Genomic DNA, 18,441 nt, shown 5'->3' with positions numbered 1-18,441 from the left:
CATTTTGTCATTTTGAAGGGAGAAAAGGAATTAACGAGGTAGAAAAATTGAAATTAAAAAAATTAAAATTAAAAAATATTAAAATTAAAAATTAAAAACCCACACACAAAAATCGAATAGATGATGCTAGATCCTAGGTGTGTTTTGGTCTGGGTGTTGAAAGTGGTTTGACAGATTAGAGAAATGAAAAAAAAAAAAAAAAGGGAGGGGTAGAACAAAAAAAGAAAATCATTTAAGAATTTGAAAAAATGAATACACTAAAGTAGACTAAAATGGATGATGTGGGTAAAATAGAATTTGAAAAAATATACACAAAAGTAGAGAATATAGTAGAAAAAAATAAAGAAAAATATTTTTAATAAAAATTAAAAAGAAATATGAATTTTTTCATTTTCTGTATTTAAGAAGAAAGAAAAGAAACGAAAAAGAAAAAAGATAAAAAAGAACAAAATAAAAGAAATAAAGAAATTGTTTGAAAATTTGAAAAAGTGAATACACTGTAGTAGACTGAAGTAAAATGATGGGAGTAAGATAGAATTTGAAAAATTTACATAAAAGCAAAAATATAGTAATAAAAATTAAATAAAATTTTAAAAAAAGAAATTGAAAGTAAAAATGAAATTTTCTCTTTCTGCATTCAAGAAAAAGAAATGAAAAAGAGAAAAAAAAAAGAAAAAAACAGGAAATTGTTTGAAAATTTGAAAAGGTGAGTACACTGCAGTAGACTAAAATAAAATGATGGAAGTAGAATTTGAAAAAATTTACACAAAAGTAAAAAATATAGTAATAAAAATTAATGACATATTTTTAATAAAAATTGAAAATACTGAGTTTTTTCTCTTTCTGTATTCAAGAAAAAGAATTGTAAAAGAGAAAAAGGAAAAAGAAAAAAAAGAAAAAAAATTGAATAGATGAACCTGCTAACAGATTGAAGTAGGACTGAAATTGCTTCGTTTTCCCCTAGAGGTCAATCCATGTAGCTCTTTATAGTCCATAAATTAATCTGGCGGTGAGGTTTGTGTTCTTGAAGAGCAAAGTTGGCCCGGTTGGGTCTGTTCTCCACTAGATGGCGCTGCTAGCCTACTGGGGTGGATTGTTGCGGTGCCTGCAGGTGCGCATGCGCAAGAATGGTGAAAATGGCGCCACCCAGCTACCCAGTCTGTTCTCCCGGATCAGCAGTCGCACACTGGTCCTCCGTCTTCAGCTCTCATCCATTCCCCGCTTTTCCACTCTCCGTGACCAGGCCCCAGGCAGTACTTCTCTCCCAAGTTTTGTCTCAGATGCGGCTGTTTTCCCCAACCCCTTACTTCGGAAGGACTGCAGTTTGACCCGTTCCGCCCCCCTGCAGGAGGGTCTCACTGAACAATGGCCGAATGAGCAATAGCCGAATGTCAGCTGGAATGCCCACTGGACGGTGCTGTTGCCGGTGCCCCGAGACTGCAGCCAGGTGCCAGCCCACCCCCAAAAAAGATCACGAGACAGTGTAGCATCAGCGTTTCAGGGATTATGGAAAATCACAACACACATCTGGCACCAGGCTTCTCCGTCAACGACCTTGCCCCAGCACCAGCGAATGTGGCTGCCTTCTGGGGTCTGCTGGGACCAGGTGGCTTCAACAGTCTCTACCAAATGTCCTTCCAGAAGTGGAACCGCTTTTCCCCGTGTGGCCTGAGAACCTCCCGGACCCCACTCTGTTCCTGGGGATTCGTCCTTCCCACCAGAGCACCTCCAGGTATCGAGCTGCAGAGTTGCAGCCTTTGCGCTCCCCTTGTTTACAGTCTTAATGGAATTTAAACCCTCTCCTTTCTCCTTTCTCCCTTTTTAGTTTAGTCCCTGTGGCTGTTTCCAATTTTCCACTTTCTCTCCAGCTGCTTTTGGGGAGGGGTGCTTTTCCCATATGCTTCCCCCCTCCCCAGTCTCCGCCCTCTCTCTGCCCACAAAAGGGGTTCCCTATGTTTCGTGGCTTCTTGCTCCCCAAGTTCAGTTCTTCTTGCTCCCCAAGTTCAGCTCTTTGTGTTGCATACCTGCTGAATTCTGTGGTTCAGGTTGTACAGATTGTTGTGTTAATCTTCCAATCAGTTTTCTAGGTGTGTAGGATGGTTTAGTGTTGGTCTGGCTGTATTTCATGGACGCGAGACACACAAAAAGCTTCCGTGCTGTTCCACCATCTTGGCTCCTCTCTATGTGTACAATATATAATATATAATATACAATATTAATATATAACATTAAGATATTATATATAATATGTTGTACACACGTGTATTTACATATAATTATATTAATTATATACATATATATTATACATATATAATTTTTTACTGCAATGAAGTAAAATAGGGTGCTGGATAAAAGGTTTTCAAGCAGAAAAAAGTACATTAAAATAAAATAGAAATATGAGTCAGGAGGGGAGAAAAAAGGAGAAATGAAGAAGTGTTAAAAAGAAGCTGTGGGGGTGCCTGGGTGGCTCAGTTGGTTGAGTGTTGGACTCTTGATTTCGGCTCATGTCATAATCTCACAGTTGGTGAAATCAAGCCCGGTATGGCTCTGTGCTGTCATCACAGAGCCTGCTTGGAATTCTGTCTCCCTCTCTCTCTCCCTTACTCCCTCTTGTGTGCTCACTTGCTCGCTCTCTCTCTCAAAATAATAAACATTAAAAAAGAAGAAGAAGAAAAAGAAGCTGTGTATTTTTATTTGTGTAACTTTTTAATGGATGATGGTGGGTATCAAATCACTCAGTATTTCCAGTCCAGTGGAAGTGGATGTTTAAAGGAGTGATGTTACAGCTTTATTCTAAAATGTACATAATAATCCAGCTTTTTAAAGAAATATTTATAATAATCCAAAAATTACATCCTTTGACCATTCAAAATTAGGAGAAAATTTAGATGTCTACTTTTTCAAAATTATTTTGAGTATACATATTTTAAAGAGTTTGGATATTACTGAATTAAGGAGAGTAATTATGCCACAAGGCAAAACAGTTCAGTACAAGGAGGCAGGGCTCTGAGTTGCGAGGCCTGAAGGAAGTGGCTGATCCTCTGCCGGCCTATTTCCTCGTATGAATAAGAAAGAGGTCGGATTACGATTGTGCCGCTCCCTGTTTCATGAGTCACTTAACTGGGTGGGTCTGGCCATTTGGGATGTAATGTCTCTACCAATAATTACACCATTAGCAGCAATAATAAAATCCACTATGATTTTTTTGAGCAGATAATGTGCACTTACATACATCATCTCTAAACCAAATGTCTGCCCCTCTCACTCAGGGTAATATGTGCTATTCATTCTTCCATCAGTCACCAGTGCCTACCCTATGCCAGACCCTCTGTTCAGGGCAATGCCAGAGAAAGGAATAAAAGAGATGTGGCTTCTGCCCGAGATGTGGCTTCTCTAGCTCACAGACAGAAGAGCCAGATTCAAATTCATAGACAACCAACTCTAATAAAGGGCCACACAAAAGTACTAAGTATCAGTGCACACAGCAATGCTGATTAGAGCTCAAAGAGGAGAACAATAGTTTCTGACCAGGGGAATGAAATATTTTGTACTGGAGTTAGGCCTTGAGAAAAGAAAAAAAAAAATCTGACAAGGGAAGAACATTCCCCAGACAGCAGGGCAAGGTATGTATGCAGAAGCACAGAGGCAAGAAAATACAAGTCTCTTCAGAGAAAGGCAGAACACGGGGTTGGGTAGAACACAGGGAACGGGGTGTGGCAAGAAAGGAAGAGCAGGTAAGCGGAGACTCACCTTGAAGGGCCTTGTGTGCGAGGCTAGAGTTGGGTGGGATGCTGACCAGGAGAGGGAGATGAGCAGATGTGCATTTCAGAGAAAGACCAAGCAGCCACTCCACCAGCATAGGAGAATCCAGGCTTGGCAAAGCAGGGTAGGAACTGTGCTTCTGTGGTGGCAGAATGGATGCCTGGATGTCAGCACTACATGTGGCTAAGTCATCAGTGGGGACGGGGAAGCAAAGGCTTCAGTTCTTCATAGCAATGCTGCTTTCCTGACTAAGCCCAGGTTAGACGACCTCAAGCTAAAAAACATTCCTGTGTCCCATCCAAGAGAAATTGGGAAGCCACACAAAATTAAGTTTTGGGCCATAGTCCTGCTAGAAAAGGAGATAGCTCTAAAAAAAACCTATTAAAATACCTTGGAAATTTGATTTTGAAAACTACTTTGGGAATTTATTAAATTTCCTAATTTTGATCATGAAACTGGTTATGTAAAAGAATGTCCCTGTTCTTGGAAAAGCAGAGAGCGAGCTAGAGAGAGTATGACAATAATGATGATGATGATGATGATGATGATGATGATGATGATGATAGGGCAAAATGTGGAATTAGTGAATCTGGGTAAAAGGTGTGTGGGAGTTCCTTGTTCTGTTCTATTCTTGCAACTTTCTAATAAGTTTGCAATTGTATCAAAATACAAAGTAAGCAAACAATATCAGGAATATATTTCTTTAATTCTGTTTATTCCTTAGCCTCTTAGCACCTACCACAGGATCTTAACATTACCTTAAACAATGGTTTATCTCTTAAGCTTCCATTCTCTGCAGACACTGTTCTGGGGGTTGTATATACGTTATTTCTAATCCTGCAGAGCAGATATTCCTATTCCCATTTTATAGATGAGGAAACTGAGGCTCAAGAAATTTAATTATCTGGTAAGAAGCAGAGCCAGGGATCCAAAGCCCAGGTTTTTCCTGCTGTAGTTGGGTTAATGTTTGCTGAATTGAATGAGAGAAGTTTGAACAATTAAAGATTAAGGTACACACAAATTTAAGAGACTTTATGAATTAATAAGAATGATGATGAACACCTTGACCAAAAGAGCACCCTCATCAATAGGCAAAGGCTAAATATGACACATTGGAATATTATGCAAACAGTTTTTCAAAAGAATTAGGTAAGTATACTGCCACTGGGGTTTCCAGGTAAAAGGAACATAGTAGGGACATATTTGTATTTAAAATATTATCCACTATTTATCTAAAATTCAATATTCACAGGGCATAATATTTATTTTTAATTGCTATGTCTGGCAACCCTAAATGCCATGGAAGAATGTCTGCTTTTTTGGTAAAAAATATAATAATAAGGTACTTACATAGATAAATAGCACAGCCCCATTTTTGTTTGGGAATGTGTATAAGTGGGGCACCCGGGTGGTTCAGTCAGTTAAGTGTCCAACTTTGGCTCAGGTCATGATCTTACGGTTCATAGGTTTGAGCCCTGCCTCGTGCTCTGTGCTGACAGCTCAGAGCCTGGAGCCTGCTTCAGATTGTGTCTCTCTGGTTCTCTGGCTCTCTGTCCCTACTCCACTCATGCTCGCTCTCTCTCTCAAAAATAAATAAACATTAAAATTTTTTTTTAGTATTTAACATTTTTTAAAAAACCATGTAAGTATAAGAAAATGTCTGGAAAGGATATTCGTTGCAGTGTTAACATTCTCTCTAGAAAATGGAATTAGAGTATAGAGAGAAGACTCTTAGTTTTTACTTTACTACTATATTGCATGTATTTTTTTTTAAGCATTTATTTATTCCTGAGAGACAGGGACAGAGCATGAACAAGGGAGGGGCAGAGAGAGAGGGAGACAGAATCCGAAGCAGGCTCCAGGCTCTGAGGTGTCAGCACAGAGTCCAACGCGGGGCTCAAACTCACAGTGAGATCATGACCTGAGCCCAAGTCAGCCGCTCAACCAACTGAGCCACCCAGGAGCCCCTATTGTGTGTATTTTTAGTTGAAATATTTATTGAGATAATTATAGATTCACATGCAGTAGTAGTGAGAGAGAATGCAGAGAGATCCCTTGTATGCTTTGCTCTGTTTCCCTCTAAATAAGAAAACAAAAAAACAAAAACCTCTTTTTTTATTTTTCTATATTACTACTCACACTAAATACCCTGACACCAGCAGAATGTCTACAATTCAAATATATTCTGACACTACCTACCTGGAGTTAGCATTAGACAACACAGATTAAGAGCTCAGTCCCACAGACTCCCACCCACTTCAGATACCAGTCTGGAGTCCGGGCCTCCTGTACTTCAGACCAACCAGGTATAAATCAGGAGTTTCCATGCCCCCCTCCTCAGGTTTGATAATTTGCTAGAGCAGCTCACGGAACTCAGGAAAACAGTTTACTTACTACATTACTGGTTTATTCTAAAAGGATACAACTGAAGAGATGCCTAGGGGAAGGTATGTGGGAGGGGGCTCAGCTCGTCCAGGCCCTCTCCAGGCACATCACCCTCCCAGCACCTCCAGGCGTTATGCTCCCGGAAGCTCTCAGAATGCTTCACTTAGGGTCTTCTATGGGGGCTTCGCTGTGTAGGTATGATTGATTAAATCACGAGTCGCTCAAGTCCCAGCCTCCAGGTTGGAGGATGGGGCTGAAATTCCCAATTCTCTAATCACAAGGTTGGTTCCTCTGGCAAAAACCAGCCCCTCTATCCTTAGGGGCTTTCCAGGAGACTCCAGCCATTAGTCATCTCATTAACATAGAGAAATACCTTTACCTCTTCAGAGATTCCAAGGGTTTTAGGAACTGTGTGCCAGGGAAGGGGGAGGGGAGTAGGCAGGCAGCAAATGTATATTTCTTATTATGCCATATCCCCAATGGTCACATTTTGCAAAACAAATTCATCTAAAGTGTCACAAGTATCAATAGTGCATTCCTTTTTATTGCTGAGTAGCCTTCCATGGTATGCGCACACGTGCATGCATGCGTGTGTGAGTGTGTACACACGTTGAAGGACATCTGGTATGATTCCAGTTTGGAGCTATTACAAATAAAGCTGTTATGAACATTTATGTGAGGGTTATTGCATGCATTTTTAAACTAATTTTTAGATCTAAAAATAATAGCCTATGTAAAAATGTTAAAACATCAACATGACAAAGACAAACTGAAAAGCAAGCAATAAACTGGGAAATATTTTCAATTTAAGCTTAGCCAAAATAAACTGGTAGTTGAGATTGCCTCTGGGGGACACTGTCTAGAGGAAAGGGGAGAAAAAGAAGATTTTTTCACCACTTTGGCTTTGTCCTGATAAAGTTCATTGGTGTGTCAGGACCCACAAAATGAAGGACGCCCCAGTGGCCAGGCCCACGTCACAGATCTAAGCCTAAATCAGCCTGCACTTACAAGAACACCTGTCATGGAAACCTGATACCTTTTAGGGACCTGTTAGCCTTAGAAGGAAACCCCCAGCCTCCTAGCCAGTCATGCCCTGTTTCAGTATTGCTGCTTCTAATGCTCTGTAAAACTCACTCTTGCCCCAAATCCATGGGAAGAGTGCTTCACTGCTTGTGAGGCACCATACTCCCCCAATATACGGATTGTTTTCCTTTGCACAAAGGACATCAAGCTCGTTACTAAATTGTTTTAGTTTTGTCATTTGACAGTACCTTTTGAATGTTATACCAATGGTCAGTTCCAAAAGGTTTGTTGTCCTCGTGTGAATCCACAAACTCCGATTTTCCCTACTAGTCTTCTGGGGCTTTAGTGACTGCTGTGAGCACCCTGAAAATGGCATCTTATGAGTCTATGAAGCCTGAGCTGTAATTCTCAGGAGAATGCACACTCACCTCAGTGATCATACGGCCTTAGACACACCTTTCCAATACACCACTTAACACCAAGGCTGATGCTTGGCCGCTCAAATGTTGCTCCCCTTGAGAGACTCTGTAAGACACAGGCCAGAGACCATGTCTGTGTGCCTGCTCCCAGCCTGGCACACAGCAGGAGCTCAATAAACTTTCTTTTTGAAATGTAAGGTGTGTGTGTGTGTGTGTGTGTGTGTGTGTGTGTGTGTGTGTGTGTGAAAGCTCAGCTTACTTTTGAGTTTGAATTCCCATTCTGCTAAGGAAGCAGAGATGTAATCTCAGGCTTTTGGAGCCCACCCCACAATTTCTCTTCCGCTTCATTAGGATGATGGAGACGAGCATCTGACCATTGGTCATCAGCCCATGCCAGTGATTGTCACTATGTCTCTCATTCCTGACAGCAAAGAACCTTCCAGTCTGGAAGCTCTCTTCCCTTCTGTGCCATCTAAGAGTGTGGAAATCAGGCTCCTCCTTTTTTGGAGTGAAAGAATCCCCAAGCTTGAACTTTGCCCCTTGAGGCTCTGTCTGGAAGGCAGGGCTTGTCCCTCCATACACCACCACGGTCTCTATCTTCATTACTTCCCCTCTGTCTTTTCTTTCTCCCAGCTGCAGGGAAACCTCTTCTTTGTTTAAGGGTAGGGTTTGGAAAGCCCTGCTCTCTCTCATAGAGATTCTGTCTATTTTTGGAGTCTACTCTATTTATGGAAAGGCATATATTTCTGGACAGCAAAGCAAGAAAGACTCCTTTGATTTTTTTTTAAATTTCTATTACATCCCTTACCTAGGGACATAGACAACAAAAAAGGAGGAGGTGGATAGGGGAATAACTTGAGAGGAGGGTGTAAAACACATGGAGAAAGGAATACTGTTAAACATCTCAAAAAATATATATTCCAGCTCACATAACAACTCACTACATTTTTAATGACATGTGAGTGAGTGAGCATTCACCCCTGCCAAGGAAAAAAGTTATCCTGCATTGTCTCTCAGCTCCAACCTGGCTGCCATAATGTGTGTGCCTGAGAGCCATGACCATCAGAAGATGCCAGCTGGAGGGTCATCTATGGTAACTGAGCCCACAGATCACCTTCCTTGGGTACCAATAAATCTTGAAATAGCTTTCACTGCCAGTTCAGAAGTTATCCATACCAGCCAGGATTCCCAGAATCCCTGAAGCTGGGTTGGAAGAGGAAAAGCCCAACCTGTTCACCCTGAGGAGTGTTTCCAACTTAATGTGAGCCAGCAGGTCCAAGATCAGAAAGTTTTAGGCCAGAATATTGGGAACAGATGGACGGCTGATCAAGCACCTTTGGACCTGACTGTTCCACCTCTGTTGTACACTGAGTCCCCTTGCCTCCTGTGACAGCTGTTGGAGATCCTATCTTGCCATGAATTCCTCACAGCAAAGCGTTCTTGGCTCTGGCTCCCCATAGCAGGGCCAGCAGAGGACTCTGTGTAGAACTGAACTGAGGAACAAACAGGAGGGCTTGAAATGGTCATGTCCACAGTAAGAAGGCTCACTGGCAGTTCTCTCAAACCCCCAACCCTATGGCCAAGATATCACGTTGTCCTTGAGAAGGGCATGGAGAGCCCTTGGGGGATCCCAGTGAGTTCACACAACTCCAACCCCCAAGACTGGGAGGGGTCTGCAGCAGGCCTAGAGCCTTCCAAATAAGGGTCTGGATTCCAAGGCTCTCCACTGAGCAAACATGTACCAAGCACTTGCTGTATGTGGAGACAGAGATAAAAGTGATGCCACTCACTCATTAACCCACCTAACAAATAGTTATTGAGGTCCTGTAAGCCCCTGCTCTAGGAGGAGATTCAGAGAACAAATACATCAACATAGAAGTGATTTCATTTCAGAACATGACCCTTGCTGCCTAAGAAAACTAAGCAGGGACAGGGGATGGGAAGTGAAGTGGAGGGAGAGTCGCTATTTTAGATAAGTTGGTCTGAGAAGGCCCCTCTGAGGAGATGACAGGAGACCAAGGTCTGCAGGATGAAAATAGCCATGAGAAATAGGAACAAAACAAAACAAACAAAACATTCCACAGGGGAGCAACAGAGACAGGTTCTGAGCAGGACCAAACTTGGCATGTTCAGAGAAGGCCTGTGTGGCCAGCACGAGAGGGAACAGAGCAGAAGGCAGCAGTTAGGGGGAGAGGTGGGAGCAACCAGATGGCGTAGTGCCCTGCAGCCCGTGGAAGCACTTCAGATTTCATTCCAGGTGTGAGGGAAGGTCAAGATAAACCGAGAAGTGACATGACCTGATTTACATTTTTAAAAGACCAGAAGGCAGCTGTGTGGAGAATTGACTGGAAGGGAGAAGAGCTTAAGTGGTGAGACCCAATAAGAAAGCAGTTGCTGTCCTAGTAGATGATGGCGGCTTGGGTATGGGTGGCAGCAATGAATGGTGAAAAGTTGTCGAGATCTTGGACACATTCTGGAGGCAGGCCCCATGGGACTTGCTGATGGAGTAGATCTTGGGGAGTGAGGAGAGGAGAGGAGTCAAGGATGACTCAGGGGTTTTGAGCTGAGCATCTGGGTGAGTGGTGATGCCATCAACTAAGCAGCAGGTAGTATGTTGGAGTAGGGGTGGGAGGGGGTCTAGAATCAAGAATTAATTTTGCAGGGCTCCTGGGTGGCTCAGTTGGTTAAGCATCCGACTTTGGCCTCAGTCATGATCTCGTGGTCTGTGAGCCCAAGCCACACATCCAGCTCTGTGCTGACAGCTCAGAGCCTGAAGCCTGCCTTGGATTCTGTGTCTCCCTCTCTTTCTCTGCCCTCCCCTGCTCATGCTCTGTCTCTATCAAAAATAAACATTAAAAAAAATAAGAATTAACTTTGCAATGGCAAGTAGGCAATTAGATATGTGGTTCTGGAGCTCTGGGATAGGTTGGGACTAGAGAGAGACGGGGGAGTGATCTGAGCAGAGGTGGCATTTAAGCTCCAGGACTAGATGAGATGAATATGAAGAGAGTAGGGATGGAGAAGAGGTTTGTGAATTGAATGCCTGAACATGCCACCAAGATGTGGTCAGGAAGAGGAGTGGCTGAGAAGGTACAAAGGTCAACCAAGTGGCGATGGGAAGCCTGGAAAGGAAGTGCTTCAAGGAGGGTGTCAGAAGCAGTTCAGGCACAATCGGACCTGTAAATACCAAGAACAAACTGATGGTGGCCTGCGTGGAGGGAGGTGGGGGATGGGCAAAAAGGGTGAAGGGCAGTGGGAGATATGGGCTGCCACTTGTGAAATGAAAAAGTCACAGAATAAAAGGCACGGCATAGGGAATATAATCAATGATACTGTAATTGTGTTGTATGGCCAGAGATGATAGCTACTCTTGTGGGGAACATAGCATAATGTATAAACTTGTCAGACCACTAGGGGCACCTGGGTGGCTCAGTCCGACTTTGGCTCAGGTCATGATCTCACGGTCGGTGAGTTCAAGCCCCACATCAGGCTCTGTGCTGTCAGTTCAGAGCCTGGAGCCTGCTTCAGATTCTGTGCCTCCTCTCACTCTGCCCCTCCCCCACTCACTCTCTGTCAAAAAATGAATAAACATTAAAAAAAAATTTTTTTTAACTTGTCGGATCACTGTGTTGTACACCCAAAACTAATGGGACATTGTGTGTAAATTATATTCAAATTAAAAACTGTTTTCTTTAAAGCTCCTAGTGGATGAAAAGTACGATGAGAACTGAGAATTAACCACAGGCTAGGAAAGGTGGAAACCACGGTAACTTCTCAGTGAAACACCAGGGTGCTTGCCTCACTGAAGTGGGCTGAGGAGAGGATGAGAGGTGAGGAAGTGAATGAAGAGAATCCCTGCGGGAAACAGCCAGCACCCTCAGCTGGGATTTGGGGGGGATTTGTCGCTGAAGGTACTATTGACTAAAGTAGGTGGAGAAGCACCAAGGGGAAGCTGAGACTCCCAGGGAACAGAATAGCGGGAAGTTGTCGAAACCCTGAAGTCTGAGGGGCAAGAGGAGCAAACTGTATTAACTGAAAGCTGGGTGAAGCTATGGAGGAGGACCACCTGGAGCGGAAGCCGTAGTTGTTGAGGGTAGTAGCCATTCAGAAACACTGCAAAGTAGGGAAGAAGCGCAAAGAATAAATTGGGCTGAACTCGGTTGGAAGGCATTGGAAGGCAGTGGCTCAGGCAGCCTGGTGATAGAAGCCACAGAAGCCAGTTTCCCAGAGCAAAGATGGATGGAGAATGGATTGGGAGGTGGAGGGGAGCAGGACAAACAAACAGCAAACAAACAAAATCAGCACAGCTGTAAGCTGGGCACCGGGTAGGGGACAGCAAGCAGAGCGAGGATAGACCAGAAGGGAAGGCAGCAAGGCACAGAAATGGTTAGGAGGACGAATGTAGACCTCAAATCTCAGCCTCACTGCTGTTTTGCTATGGACACCATGATTTAATATTCTTGGGTATCATGAGAATTAAATGAGATCACAGATATAAGTTTCTTGGACTCAATAAATTGTAGCTATTATTATAAAAACACAGCCTTCGGTTATTTTAAAAGCAGTTTTAAGCGTCATGCTAAGAACTGTGGTAATTTGATAAAGTTTCAGTGAAGAAGACAAGTCCAGCCTTCTGGCACCTTACACCAAAAGTGTTTCTCTTGCTTCACCGCTCCGACCTGTGACTATGTGTGCTGTTACCACCCGGTGGCAGCATACCCCAATCATGGATTCCATTGTTTAGCGGGACTTCATCGAAAAGACTACAGATAGAAAGACACAGGCATTCTAAGGACGTCCTGAGGAAATGTATAGCACCACCCATGAAGTAGCCTTGCCGAGAAAATCCAGCCTGATTCTGATTAAGGTTCAGGCTCCAACTTAAAATTTACAGAAAATACAGGAAAGAGACTTACTAAAACAACTTCAGGAGGGCAGCAAGTGAGACTATGGAAATCTCTCACCTTAGCGTCTTTAAAAAAAAAAAAAAAGCTGGAATAGGAATCTTCAGACTAATTGAGACCGAGGAGACAAATTAACATACCACAGTAAAAAAGCATTGATGGGACAATCAGGGAAATATGAATGCTATCTGGATAGGGATGATATTAAAGAATCACTGTCGAATTTTTTAGGGGGGGGCAGTGTTAGTATTGCAGTTATATTTTTCAAAGACACAGGCATACCTTGTCTTACTGTGCTTTGCTGTATTGTGCCTTGCAGACACTGGGTTTTTTTACAAAATGGACATTTGTAGCAACCTTGGGCCAAACAAGTCTCTTGGCACCATTTTTCCAACAGCATTTGCTCACTTTGTGTCTCTGTGTCACATTTTGGTAATCGTCACAATATTTTGATCTTTTTCATTATTTCATCTTTCATTATTATTGTATTGTATTTGTTCTGGTGATCTGTGATCAGTGATTGTGATTCGCTGAAAGCTCAGGTAATGGTTAGCAATTTTTTGCAATATTTCCTTTTTTTAATAGTTTTTTTTTAAGTTTATTTATTTATTTTGTGAGAGAGAGATACAGTGCACACGCACAAGCAAGGAAGGGACAAGGGGAGAGAGAATCCCAAGCAGGCTCCGCGCTGTCAGCGCGGAGCCTGACACGAGGCCCGAACCCATGAAACCATGAGATCATGACCTGAGCTAAAACCAAGAGCCAGACATTGAACCAATGGAGCCATCAGGTGCCCCACCGATATTTCCTGATTAAAGTATGTACATTGTTGTGGTTTTTTTTAGTCACAATGTTATTGCACGCTTAAAAGACTATAGTATAGGGTAAACATGACTTTTATAGGCACTGGGAAACCAAGAAATTCATTTGACTCACTTTTTGCGAGATTTGCTTTATTGCAGTGATGTGGAACTGAATCTTCAATATCTCCAAGGTATGGCTGTATCTCTTTCTAAAGAGATGCATACTGAAATATACGTGTGGTGACAGGAATCTGGGACTTATTTCAAAATAACTGGGGTGGGGATAAATGAAGAGAAGGCAGAAACAAAACTGGCCAGGAATTAACTACTGTTGAAGTTGAATAATAGTGCTCAGAAGTACGTTTTACCCTTGTGTTATGGACTGTATGTTTGTGACTCTCTAAAATTCTTGGGGTATCTGGGTGGCTCAGTTGGTTGAATGTCCGACTTTGGCTCAGGTCATGGTCTCAGGGTTCGTGGGTTCGAGCCCAGCATCAGGCACTGTGCTGACAGCTCAGAGCCTGGAGCCTGCTTCAGATTCAGTGTCTCCCTCTCTATCTTCCCCTCCCCCACTTGTGCTCTGTCTCTCTCTCTCTCTCTCAGAAATAAATATTTTAAAATTTTAAAAATAAAATTCTTATGCTAAAACCCTAACTCCTAGCACCATAGTATTAGGAGGTGGGACCTTTGGGAGTTAATAGGTTCAGAGGAAATCATGAGGGTAGAGCCCCCATGATGGGATTTGTGCCCTTATATGCACAGGAAGAGATATCACAGCTTCTTCTCTCTGCCATGGGAAGATGCAGCAAAAAGAGCAGTCTGCCAGCCAATAAGAGGGTTCTCACCAGACCTAGACCATTCTGGCATCCTGGTCTCAGACTTCCCAGCCTCCAGAATCGTGAGGGTTCAATCTCTGTTGTTTAAGCCCCCCAGATTAAGGTCTTTTATGATAGCAACACATATGTATGGTATTTGTGGTCAGCAGACCTGAGTGTCACAGAGAATCCTTTTAGAAATGCAGAGTCTCAGGCCACCACTGCAAATTTACTCAGTCAGAATTTGCAGTTTAACAGGCTCCCCAGGTGAATCATAGAAACACTAAAGCTTGAGAAGCACCGAATTATATGATTCTTTCTGCTTTGGGGTATGTTTGCAATTTCTGCTATAAAAACAAAGAAATTATGAAAATAGAATTGATATGTATAAGAATATTACATCAAAGATACTCATTAATCTCACAGCCCATGCATTCAAGCCCCATGTCAGGCTCTGTGCTGACAACTCAGAGCCTGGAGCCTGCTTCAGATTCCGTATCTCCCTCTCTCTCTGCCCTTCCCCTTGCTCACACTCGGTCTCTCTCCAAATAAAGACCTAAAAAAAAGTTTTTCTTTTTTTTTAATGTTTTTTTAATTTTTACATTTATTTATTTTTTGAGAGACATAGAGAGACAGAGCACAAGTTGGGGAAGGGCAGAGAGAGGAGACACAGAATCTGAAGCAGGCTCCAGGCTCTGAGCAGTCAGCACAAAGCCCGACATGGGGCTCGAACTCACAAACCGCGAGATCATGACCTGAGCCAAAGTCGGATGCTTAACCGACTGAGCCACCCAGGCGCCCCCAAAAAAAGTTTTTCAAGATGCTCATTAAACACGGGTTGGGGTGAGTTGGATGCTGCCCAGATAACAAATATTCCTATTTTTTTTATTTTTTTTTAATTTTTTTTTTAACATTTATTTATTTTTGAGACAGAGAGACAGAGCATGAACAGGGGAGGGGCAGAGAGAGAGGGAGACACAGAATCCGAAACAGGCTCCAGGCTCTGAGCTGTCAGCACAGAGCCCGACGCGGGGCTTGAACTCACAGACTGTGAGATCATGACCTGAGCCGAAGTCGGACGCTTAACCGACCGAGCCACCCAGGTGCCCCAAATATTCCTATTTTTTAATCAATAATAATGATAGCATAATTGCCGTGTGTTATAATTAAAAGCATAGTACATATCAACATATTTAATCTTTGCAAAAAGCCGCTACAGTAACCATTGTTACAGAGATTTCAGGGATGAATAAACCAGACTTCAGAGAGGCCAAATGACTCATTAAAGATCCCAGAGCTCCTAAGCGGAAAACCCAGAACTGTTTTGATTGAACTGGCTAGTGATTTATCAATTTTGTTAATTCTTTCAAAAAAAATTTTTTAACGTTTTATTTATTTTTGAGGCAGGGAGAGACAGAGCATGAAAAGGGGAGGGTCAGAGAGAGAGCAACACAAAATCTGAAACAGGCTCCAGGCTCTGAGCTGGCAGCACGCACAGAGCCTGACGCGGGCTCAAACTCACGAACCGCGAGATCATGACCTGAGCCGAAGTCAGCCGCTTAACCGACTGAGCCACCCAGGTGCCCCTGTTAATTCTTTCAAAGAACCAGCTTCTGCTTTCATTGATCTGCTCTACTGTTTTTTGTTTTTTGTTTTTGTTTTTTTGGTTTAGATAGCATTAATTTCTGCTGTAATCTTTGTTATGTCCTGTCTTCTGCTGGTTTCAGGTTTTATTTGCTATTCTTTTCCCAGCTCTTTAAGGTGTAAGGTTAGGTTGTGTATCTGAGACCTTTCTTCCTTCTTTGGAAGGCCTGGATTGCTATATACTTCCCACTTATCACCGCCTGTGCTGCGTCCCAGAGATTTTGGACTGTGGTGTTATCATTTTCATTGGCTTCCATGTACTTTTTAATTTCCTCTTTAACTTCTTGGTTAGCCCATTCATTCTTTAGTAGGATGTTCTTTAGTCTCCAAGTATTTGTTACCTTTCTAAATTTTTCTTGTGGTTGATTTCAAGTTTCATAGTGTTGTGGTCTGAAAATATGCATGGTATGATCTCGATCTTTTTGTACTTGAGGGCTGATTTGTGTCCCAGTATGTGGTCTATTCTGGAGAACGTTCCATGTGAACTGGAGAAGAATGTATATTCCCCTGCTTTAGGATGAAATGTTCTGAATATATTGGTTTAGTCCATCTGGTCCAATGTGTCATTCAAAGCCATTGTTTCCTTATTGATTTTCTGATTAGATGATCTGTCCATTGGTGTAAGTGGGGTGTTGAAGTCCCCTACTATTATGGTATTAGTATCAATGAGTTTCTTTATGTTTGTGATTAATTGATTTATATATTTGGGTGCTGTCACATTTGGAGCATAAATGTTTACAATTGTTAGATCTTCTTGGTGGATAGACCCCTTAATTATGATATAATGCCCTTCTTCATCTCTTGTTACAGTCTTTATTTTAAAGTCTAGATTGTCTGATATAAGTACGGCTACTCTGACTTTCTTTTGTTGACTTTTCTCCATCCACTCACTTTCAATCTGAAGGTGTCTTTAGGTCTAAAGTGGGTCTCTTGTAAATAGCATATAGATGGATCTTGTTTTCTTATCCATTCTGTTACCCTATGTCTTTTGATTGCAGCATTGAGTCCATTGACATTTAGAGTGAGTACTGAAAGATATGAATTTATTGCCATTATGTTACTTGTAGAGTTGGAGTTTGGTGGTGTTCTCTGGTCCTTTCTAGTCTTTGTTGCTTTTGGTATTTATGTATGTATGTATGTATGTATGTATGTATGTATTTTCATCTTTTCTCCCCTCAGAGAGTTCCCCTTAAAATTTCTTGCAGGGCTGGTTTAGTGGTCACAAACTCCTTTAATTTTTGTTTGTCTGGGAAACTTTTTATTTCCTTCTATTTTGAATGACAGCCTTGCCAGATAAAGAATTCTTGGCTGCACATTTTTCCAATTCAGTACATTGAATATATCCTGCCACTCCTTTCTGGCCTGCCAAGTTTCTGCGGACAGGTCTGCTGCAAACCTGATCTGTCTTCCTTTTAGTTTAAGGACTTTTTTCCCTTGCTGCTTTCATGATTTTCTCCTTGCCTGAGTATTTTGTGAATTTGACTATGATATGCCTTGTTGATGGTCTGTTTTTGTTCCATCCAATGGGGGTCCTCTGTGCTTCCTGGATTTTGATGTCTTTGTCTTCCCCCAGGTTAGGAAAGTTTTCCGCTGATTTGCTCACATAACCCTTCTACCCCTATTACTCTCTCTTCCTCCTCTGGGACCCCTAGGATTCTGATGTTGTTCCTTTTTGATGAGTCACTGATTTCTCTAATTCTTAAATCGTGCTCTTTTGCCTTAGTCTCCCTCTTTTTTTCTGCTTCATTATTCTCCATAAGTTTGTCCTCTATATCGTTGATTCTCTGCTCTGCCTCATCCATCCTAGCCACCATGGCATCCATTGGAGATTGCAGCTCAGTTATAGCATGTTTTATTTCATTCTGACCAGGTTTTACTTCTTTTATCTCTGCAGAAAGGGATTCTAATCTATTTTTGACTCCAGCTAGTATTCTTATTATCATGATTCTAAATTCTGTTTCAGACATCTTGCTTGTATCTGTGTTAGTTAAGTCCCTGGCTGTTGTTTCTTCCTGCTCTTTCTTTTGGGGTGAATTCCTTCGTTTCATCATTTTGAAGGGAGAAAAGGAACTAATGAGGAAAAAAAATTTTTTAATTAAAATTTTAAAAAATTAAAATTAAAAAATTAAAAACAACAAACACTCACAAAAAAAAATCAGATAGGGACGCCTGGGTGGCTCAGTCGGTTGAGCGTCCGACTTCAGCTCAGGTCACAATCTCACGGTCCGTGAGTTCGAGCCCCGCGTCGGGCTCTGGGCTGATGGCTCAGAGCCTGGAGCCTGCTTCTGATTCTGTGTCTCCCTCTCTCTCTGCCCCTCCCCCGTTCATGCTCTGTCTCTCTCTGTCTCAAAAATAAATAAACGTTAAAAAAAAATTAAAAAAAAAACAAAAAAAATCAGATAAATGATGCTAGGTGTGTTGGGTCTGGGTGTTGAAAGGGGCTTAATAGATTAGAGAAAAAAGGGGAAAGAAAAAAGAAAAAGGAAATCATTTGACAATTTGAAAAAATACAATGAAATAGAATAAAATGAAATGACGGAAGTAAAATAGAATTTGAAAAAATTTACACAAAAGTAAAAAATATAGTAGAAAAAATTAAAGAAAAATATTTTTAATAAAAATTGAAAATAAAAATAAATTGTTTCTCTTTCTGTATTCAAGAAAAAGAAAAGAAACAAAAAAAAGA

The sequence above is a fragment of the Lynx canadensis genome, chromosome D4 (genome assembly GCF_007474595.2).
Source record: "Lynx canadensis isolate LIC74 chromosome D4, mLynCan4.pri.v2, whole genome shotgun sequence".
Classification (NCBI taxonomy): Eukaryota; Metazoa; Chordata; class Mammalia; order Carnivora; family Felidae; genus Lynx; species Lynx canadensis.
This window is presented reverse-complemented; position numbering follows the sequence as displayed.